The 9,633-nt window shown below is 46.6% G+C and overlaps 1 protein-coding gene across 1 annotated transcript in view; it reads left to right on the top strand.

Annotated features, from left to right (window-relative positions):
* The window catches only part of LOC130392810 (protein strawberry notch homolog 2-like), a 32,834-nt gene continuing 23,201 nt past the window's right edge, over positions 1–9,633 (top strand). The window contains exon 1 of the mRNA XM_056603302.1: positions 1–191. The gene's annotated coding sequence lies outside the window, so the exon portion shown is untranslated. The remainder of the gene's footprint in view (positions 192–9,633) is intronic.

Below are 9,633 nucleotides of genomic sequence, written 5' to 3'. Positions count from 1 at the left end.
CTGCGTGACGTCAGCAGCGGAAACATCGGGCTCGTCTGTTCAAAATGGCAGCGTCTCAATCAGGAAGTGAAGAAAACAACTAAGAAGAATAAGTTGATTAAAACAGCATTTTCCCGGCCAATTCGACGCCAGCTGTTATTACAAATTACAGCGCTGCTTGGATGTTGGATTTATAACCATACGAACACACGGTGAGTGCGCCGTGCGGGGTTTTAAAAGGAAGCGGAGCGTCGCTGGTGTTTTACTGGACGCGGTCGAGGCAGCCTCTCCTCGGCACACACGTTTTATTCACCGGGGTAGGCCGGGGTCTGGGGGGTCGGTGGGCAAGAGTCGTATCAAAGGGCGAAATGTTTTTTTATTGAGTGTGATTCGAGTTAACCCCACGATCTGGTTTGCTTTGTGGAACTAATTGAAGTCGCGGATTGTTTTTTTTTAATCATGGCACACTGTAAACAACAGCAACCGCTGCTTATAGTGTCGTACTAAACAGGTGCATTAGGCCAGTAACTATCATCAAGATGGCTTTTTGGGGATTTATGTGTGTTGTCTTGAGCTGTGCTATATCGGCAAAATTCAATACTGCGATTGTTTCCGACTATTTATGAGAATGAACGGTGAAGAAACCCGACGTCGTTGTTTCGGTGTACGTGGAGATCGAAACGAGCATACCCCAGAGGCAGAAAACTCTGCTATGCTAATCGAGCTAGCCTCACCATCGCGAGTTTTTACGAATATAAAGAACCGGTTTTGGACCAAACATGAAACTAGTACACAGGAGGGGACTCGGTTCGTTTAGATGTTGTGTATAACCGAGTGATCGGCGTTATTATGAAGGCGATCGGAGGAATTCCTCCGTCGTCCTCCGAGCTAGCTACCCGTTAAAGCGGTGCGAACGGGTCTCGCGTCCTTGCCTTCCTTTGTGTGTATGTGGACTTTTGTCTTTGAAGTCGGGTTTCGACAAATAAAGACTCCCAGAGCCCCACCATCCGTCGAATGAATAACCATAACTGCAATATCACCGAACTGCGATCCTCCACACGGGGTCTGATGCCCCTTACTGACCCACATATAGTGATTCAATTAATTTGTTTATATAATTGTGGCACAATGTTACTTAAAGTAATCCAGTGTTACCCAAGGACAACACTGTCGGTGGAGATGTCGCTCATTGTGTTTGATCTGATTTGAACTATGCCATCGGGATTATAGAAACTAACCGTCGTTAATGTGTTATAACGCAGGATTGAAAGTCCGCGATGCGTCGCGACTTTAAACGCTGTGCTGCGCTGAGTTTGTCTCTTTCTATTGACCTATATCGTTTCCATGAGATACTGATTCATTAAAAAGTTTAATTTACATGTTTTACTTTTGTTTATAAGGCATAGTAGGCATACAGCCTACTGCCCATACTCGGAGCCTTGAAGGCCTGTCCTTACGTGTGCAATGGGGGAAAAGTTAAACCGGGGCTTTAATGAATTGAAACACGCTCGGAGGGCTTTCTATGTACTCATGTTCTAAAGATTCATAAACAATATGGCTCCTGAGCGTTTTGCAATATGTCACGGGAGACAAATGAATTTAGAGTTATTTTAAGAGTTGTTTAGCAGGCCTATCAGCCGCGAGATACGAAGGAGACAGTTTCTGTTCTTTGTCTCCAAAACTATTTCCACTGTTTAGTTTCTAGTGTCTTTATTGCCTGCAGCCAAGGCCAGTCAGTCAAGCCTGATGCAAGCCTCGACACAGGTTGCCATGGTAGCCGGCTATTTTTCCAATTAGGTTATTTCCCCTTCGTGAAGGATACTATTTGCTGATTGTGAAGTGAATGATATGTCTTCCCTCTCCCAGCCTTCTGTCCCTTTAAAGGCCCTTTAGAGCTGATGACGTAGTATTCGCCTTTGGGGTCGCTGCTTTCTCTTCTTATTGGCAGCCGACGATATGTTTTACTATTAGAGTGTCAGGCAGAAATACAACCTTCAAAACACACACCTCTTCCCACCCCCCTCTACCTCAGCCAGCCTCTCTCCTTGCCGGTCCGCCAGAGTTGCTGGATCAATAGAGGTCTGTTCATGCCCTGTGGTAACATAGAAAGAGGGGGCTTCAGAATATAACACGACTTTTGAATGTGTATGTTTGAACAAATATTTTTTTTAAGATATGGTACATGATGTAAATGTATACATGCTGAAAGGCAGCTTAACAGGGGCTGTTTAATTGGTTAGCTTATGTGCAGCCTACACCTTTTGTATTAATCGCACCATCGTAACATGGTATGAGGAAGAAGAGAAACCAAAACAAATTCTCTTTGTTTTGATTGTGGTGAACGAGGGATGGGTGTTAACTGTTGTATGCGACTTGTTTTAAGTTTCTGCAGCAGGCTGGTACTAGGTTAAATGAGTGTGGCTGGAGCAGGGGTGAGCTTGTTGCTTTGGCCTGACATTGGTGCAATGCACAGGTCAGCTCCCGGTGCTAATTCTCATACCCTTCATAGGTTTCGTTTTCTTAGGGTAGAAGAGACTGTGCGCGCAACACAATAGTGGATATTTACTCATTCATTGCAAAAACCTTTCATTCCTGATTCCTCAAACCCTGGATGACGCAGTGTAAGCGGCCTGATGAGAGAAACTCCTTTCAAAACCACCAAGCATAGGCTCTTCATTTACTTGTGCTCTAGTAAGTAAATACACCCTAACCCTGTCGTATTACTACAGTCAAGGAAGCACACACACAGCCACACAAATGTCTAATAATGATGTATAGACTAAAGGTCTGATTAAAGAATTGTCTTCACTCCATCTGTTTGCTTCAAAGGGCAAAATCCCCGGCGTAATTCAGCCAGCAGAACATTATTTCGGGTTCAGCGATTCCCCTTGCCTTAACCCCCAGCGGTATACCGCCATCACCCCTGCCTTGAATTAAACCAGGGCTATAAATTTCAGTGTAGGCCGCCTCTGACAATAAATCCCAGGCTGTTCGGGGGTGACAATGAGGGGCGCAACGCAGCAAGCTGTGGACGGGGGCTCTGGGAACGGTGGAAGGAGCACTGGGGGGGACGAGAGACACACACACACACACACACACACACACACACACACACACACACAGTGTGTGGTGCTGCTGGTTCTGCCATATAGGTTTTTTCTGTCGGGGTAACTATGTACCGTATATAAAAGAAAAACCTGCTGTCCCTGGGTTTTGCATACTCTCCCTCACCAAGCCCACCCCTTCACAATCTGTGTCAGGGATACATTTTTATGGCCTGTGTAGGGTGATTGGAGTAAGAGAGAAAAATGTGGCGTGGAGGATGCTGCCGCTGGGGCTGGCTGGTGGTGCCGAGGGGGGGAGTCAGGAAGGGCTGAAAGCTTAGACTGTGTCCTCTGCTTTCCTGGAATCGGGTCTTCACAGTTCATGTATTAATCATGGATGCTCCGTCCGTACAGCACAGGGACACAGATCAGCAGAGGGAGAGAGAGAGAGCGAGCATGTGGATGACATGCTTTTTTGGAAGCAACGTGACTCTAGTTTTGCCTCTCTCCGTCGGAAGGTCCGAAGAGAGGGGATGAGTTAAATAACGACGGTCTGTTTCAAAGCGGCCTGTGTCTTCCGTTTAGGGGCTTCGGGGTGTGTGGGTGTTTTCCCAGGCCTGTAGGAGAGGACTGAAGTGTAACCAAGTGTTCCCCGCTCTGCATCTGTCCCCACGGTTTGGCCGTGGAAAAAGTGCGGCAAAGCTCTTCTGAGAAAAACCCAGACGATGTGATTTAAAAATGGGACTAATCCAGGGAGGTATTAGTCGCCCTACTAGTGATTTGGTATAAATACTGCATGCCTGTCATATTCCCGAGATGGACTTCTCAAGGTCGTTTAAAAAAAATTCTGAATGTAAAACTAACCAAGATATTTTGGGTTGCAGAATGATTGGACGGCTGTATTGTAAAAAAACGTTCAGTGAATTATTTGCAGTGGCGAGGCCTTCAAGGTGTGTTTCGTTCAACAATCCTGGCATCACACTCGAGACAGCTGAAAGAAGAGAACAGAGGATGGAGATGTCCGCCATGTAGTACCAAAGTGAGATCTGCCTCTGTGTTTCTCACTGCTGCATGGTGTAGATTGACCTGCATCAACTGACTGAAGCGACCCAGTGGGTTTGAATGGCTGACTCTGGGCTGGGTACAGCAGCCCCTGAACCAGAACCACAGTCTGGTTCTGGGTCAGACAGTGAGAGAGGCAGACGCCACAGGAAGGCTGTTACAAGGAAGGGTGGGAAAGGGGGCTTAGGGAAACTATTCCATGTAAAAAAAAAATAGAAACTACTCCTGTATAGACCTACTTTTGAGAATGTGGTATTTAATCAAATGCTAATATTGGGTTAATTTAAATCAATGAGATTAGATAATGCTAAGTCTAAGCATTAAGGAGCTACCTCTCTGGTGTGACCTTAAATCTTTCTATTTGTCAATAATGTGCAATAAGCAGCAGCAGACTGCATCTGACTCATGTCTGGCCATTAGAAACCTGCATGGCAGCGTCTTGTGAAGTTGTCCTTTCTTTAACTTTTTATCCTCAACTGGTGAGCAGACTCGTGGAAGGGTAACTATTTAAGGATCAATTCTGGTGAAAGGTGGACCACTTTTACATCTTGTACAATACACTGGCATGATAGAGTTAACCTTTAAATGAGGTCAACACAAAGCACACAGCACACTGACCTACAGAAGTACACAGTCTATCGCAAGAGCAATTTTAATAATGTTGTCTGTGCCAATCGTAAACCTTGATTTGTATCTCTTTTGGTTTAGAAGTTATTTGGTAGGCCGAGCGCCGTTATACTATTACATCATATATTGTTTCTGGAAAGCAAAGGGGGAAAAACGAGTTGTGCCACATATCTGAAACGGCTGAATGTTTTCATGGTCTTCTTTTCCAGCCACTCTTTGGACCCCTCCCATTGAACACACCGAGAGACTGTCGGTTCGCTTAACCTGGCTTGCCGTCGTTGACCCAGAGCAACCAGGAGATTGCTTTAGCTCAGTCAGCCCATTGTATGTCATTATCCTTCTATCTGTGCTGGGGCGAGCTGGATGACAGAGCGGAGGAAGGCTGTCTAAACGGGGGTTTGCTTAGTGGGTCGCTCCCTCTCTCTCTCTCTCTCATCAGGTTGGCCTTTGATCTATTCCTGGTAAATCCGTGGCATTAGACGTGTGGATTTGGTGCAGTGTCTGGTTTAAATTAGCACCAGTGAGCCACCGACCGCACACCAGCCTTTGTGATCTTTCGTCTTCAGGATACGTGATGGCTGGGCTCTGGCTAAGTCTGGCCAAAGAAACGTTTTCATAGCAAGCCACCTGGCGGGGAGATGAATCGATGGTTATCAGGCTTTTCGGGCTGCGTGGCCTCAAGCTAATGTCTGTCTGTCTGTACGTTTTCTGTAACAACAAGGGTGGCTCTGATAGGCCGACGATGCTCCAGCTGGGATGACCTGATTTGCGATGGAGAATGCCGTGAAAGAGAAGACCATAAACGGCATCTGTGACTACCAACAGTGCGAGTGACAAATACATGTAAATAATCATGGACACATAAATGGACACCTCCCTTTATCACATCCCTTTAGCAAAAAACAAGAAAGTGTTCTACTGCATATCTGATTTTAATTAGTTTAGCTCTGCTATTCTGATGGGATGTACTGTCTATGGAAAGGATTAAGCAATGTGAAAATTGTCTCCAATATATATTTTTTGTTAAGCAATGTTAAAAAAAAAAAAGGAACTTTAAGTCAGCTGAAATAATCATGGGAACATGTGAACAAAATGTGATTGCCCAGTGAACTGTCTTGGTGTAAGGCAACTTGTGATTGCCTCTGCCAATCACAAGTTTATTCTTGATTTCAGAGACTATCTCTAGATTCACTTAATAATCAAATTTTTGCTACAAGTCTGTCTAATCAGCCTAGCTATCGGGGTTCTGATGTCACCGAATACCTCTCAGTTGAATCTTAGAGTTTGTCATTATTCCCATACAAATAGTGTGTGTGTGTGTGTGTGTGTGTGTGTGTGTGTGTGTGTGTGTGTGTGTGTGTGTGTGTGTGTGTGTGTGTGTGTGTGTGTGTGTGTGTGTGTGTGTGTGTGTGTGTGTGTGTGTGTGTTTTAAGTCTTAGTTCATTAAAGCATAATGACTAAAACAACCTGATAGTTAGCATGATACCTTCTCCTCAGCTGTGCTAGGCTCCAGGCTCTGATTCATAAATATTTAAACAGGCAAAACACAATAACTGCTACCTCTTAAAGCACAATTTGTTTTCTGTTTCCCTGTTTTTGATAAGCCTACAGATCTGGTTACACAAAATCATTCGATCATTATGCTCTATCCTGTGACCTCTCCACCTGCTCTTCTCGACTTCCTCAATGGAAAGACGTGTGTGTGTCTGTGTCTGTGTGTGTGTGTGTGGTGTGTGTGGGTGGAAAAGGTGCTAATTCATAATGCAGGTTGTTTTGAATGACAGCCCTGTGTTCCCAAGGAAGTAATTTGTTAATTTATGAATATTTCATCACTGGAGTATATCAACACAGCCCCCCTGGTGTACCGATATAACGGCTCTTCTCAACTGGATGTACTGGTGATTGGAATACTGGTCACCATTACCAGCTGACTCCCAGTTGCATGGCAACCATTTGGAATTTACCTGCGAACTGTCGTTTGCATTTCAGACAGATATTAGTTGCGGCATGATGGCGATCGTGTGTGTGTGTGTGTGTGTGTCCCTGCCTAAAGCGCGTCATTTCAAAGCGTGCCTGTGCTTTTGTCTTCACTGAAGCCTCGGTCCACTCCGGGCCACGTCTGAGGGCGCATAATGAGGACGACGGGGAGCTTGCTGCGGAAGGGATTTCCTCCGTGTCTTAGAAGGGATTTAATGCCAGGGCTCAGGGAGAAGAGACCTGAGAAATGTCCCTGGGAATCTGGGTAATGCATAATAGAGATGGCGACGGGGGCCAGGCCAAGCAACAAAATGGCAGGCTTAGAGGGTGTGGAGTCCAACATCTTTTTTAGAATGGAAGGGCTGACATTTGTTGAAGTTACGATTGTTGTTGTTTTTTGTGTGCAAATGTTCAGGGTTATCTAGGTACCATAAATATCTACACGAATTCAAAATCCAAGTCATGGTAATCCAATACACCTTGTGAGCGGCGAGTATGCAGATTCATGTGCATTTGTTCGCGCAGTGCCTCTGCCACAGGCCAGAGGAAGTGTGTCGATGTCAGAGATGGCAGTGGAGGTGGTGGAGGTTGTGTTGGTCGTGGCGGCGGCGGTGGCGGAGCTCCTCGTGAGTGCTTAGCCGTGACTTAGCCGGCTTAGGGAAGTCACACTTCCCTGGATGACTTCCATGCGCTCAACCCGGCGCAGGCCAATCGGCATGCTCTCGCTGCACACACCCAGGGTGGATGGAGAGAGAGAGAGAGAGAGATAGTCTCTCTCTCTCTCCCTCCCTCTTCTCCCCTCCCCTTCGTGATTCTGTCTCTCTGTCTCTCTCTCTTGCTCTCTCTCTCTCTCTCTCTCTCTCTCTCCTCTCTCTCTCTCTCTCTCAGAGCATAGCCTCTCTCTCCGTGTGAGGAGAGAGTAAAGGAGAGAGAGGCTATGCTGCTCACCGAGCAGCATAGCCTCTCTCTCCTTTACTCTCTCCTCACACGGAGAGATGGAGAGAGAGAGAGACTATGCCCTGCTCCCCGACTTGCTCGCAGAGCACATGTTTGCCGTTGAGCTCGCCATCATGTCTTGACGGCGGTGCCTGGTGCCTTTTTTTTGATGTGACAAAGACCCTGCCGCTGGTTAAACAACTCCCGGGTGGCAACCGAGTACGAGGGGCTGACTCGACTCCGGCAAACCCGGCCCAATTTCCCCCCCCCCCACACAACCGCACACACTAGAAGGGAAACGTGTTACCCTCCCTGGTAATAATGCTTTCCGGGTTTGGCATTCCCATCACCGCAGCGTCTTGGGTTTTGACAACTTATCTTTAGTGGTATGGTTCAGTGGGAGGCCACCCACAGGGGCCCTGGGATCTGGAGGTTAGGGACAGTAGGGGGGTGTCTGATGCAATGAATAGATTGCACTCAATACGGGGGCCTGGTATTGTCGTCGTTCCCCTGTGCCTTTTTGATTTTTGTAACGTATGTAATTGCAGTGCAATGATTCTAAATATATCTTTCTTTAATTTTTTTCAATTTTTCATTACAATAAGCAGCATTGGTTGTTAGGATTCAGAGTGTGGTTCCTGTCCTACTAGCATTATTTTTTTTTTGTGTACAGCGGCAATGATAGTGTTTTCAAATTTTCCCACAGACAGCCACCTCCTAGTAATTAAGTAACTAGCTTCTCACGATTCAATTGGCTTTAAGTTTAAGTGGATTAGACCAACGTCCATGTAGATACCCAGCATCGACTTGTCGTGACCATAAACGCTCTTTTCCCCAGTAAAACAATTATTGATCCAACCCCGTGGATACCTTTGGTGCGTCGGAAGGTACCAGCATCTCATATCTTTCTGCCATGCGCACCGGCACTCGGCCCTCATGAAATGAATACCACCAGGGTGTTCTAGTAAATATGTGTCGTGACAGGAAGGGGACACCTGGGGCTCCTCGCCGAATGATCAATACCAATTGTCTTGAGATACTTTGAGTAGGAGGGGTGGGCGGGGGGGGGGGGGGGGGACGGACGACGAAGCCATCTGTTGCTAGGAGACTGTCGGGTATCGTTGGTGCTGGCGGCCGGTAGATAGGGAAATTTGCAAGCCGCAGGAGGGAAGAGCCGAGTAGGAGCGGGAAAAGGAGCGTCTGGGATGCTGGGAATGACTCCCACATCTGAGAAGATGGGGGCAGGGGAGGGAGAGAGAGGGAGAGAGAGAGAGGGAGAGAGAGGGAGAGAGAGCGAGCGAGAGAGAGAGAGAGACCACTTGAGCCAATAAGGTGATGGACCGAAAGCGCGGTTTGTCACAGTGTCCGATGAAATCACCTCTGTATGCCTGAGGAATTTATTATATCTTTGACAGCACACACACACACACACACACACACACACACACACACACACACACACACACACACACACACACACACACACACACACACACACACACACACACACACACACACACACACACACACACACACACACACACACACACAGAGAGAGAGAGCCTGGAGTGTAAAGCACCTTTTAACTCATTCATTATCCCCAAATCCTCGGCCACATGTGATTTTCCCACCATGTTTTATCGCAGCAAATGTCCCGCTGAAACCCTCAAAGCAGATTGTTTCTTTTTCTGCCGAGGACAAAATGCCATCACCCTTCTTACCTTGTGCTAGCAGAAGATATGCACAACAAAGGGTCGGCATTGCATTTGATGCTGTCCTACGTGTGTCCCAAGGACAAAGCCTCTGCTCTCCCTGCATCTATCCTCCTTCACCTTGGACGCTTAGCGCCCCAACCTTGTGTGTGATACAAATATAAACATAAATACATGGCAGTTTTCTTCCCTTGGATTTTACTCAGTCAGAAGAACTATTAGTTTTTGTATTGTGTGAAAACACAATATTGAAACTGAACCAATCTGGAAGGGTTTGGCTGATGTGTTTGTCAGGG

Source organism: Gadus chalcogrammus, chromosome 12 (assembly GCF_026213295.1).
Source record: "Gadus chalcogrammus isolate NIFS_2021 chromosome 12, NIFS_Gcha_1.0, whole genome shotgun sequence".
Lineage (NCBI taxonomy): Eukaryota > Metazoa > Chordata > Actinopteri > Gadiformes > Gadidae > Gadus > Gadus chalcogrammus.
This window is presented reverse-complemented; position numbering and strand designations above follow the sequence as displayed.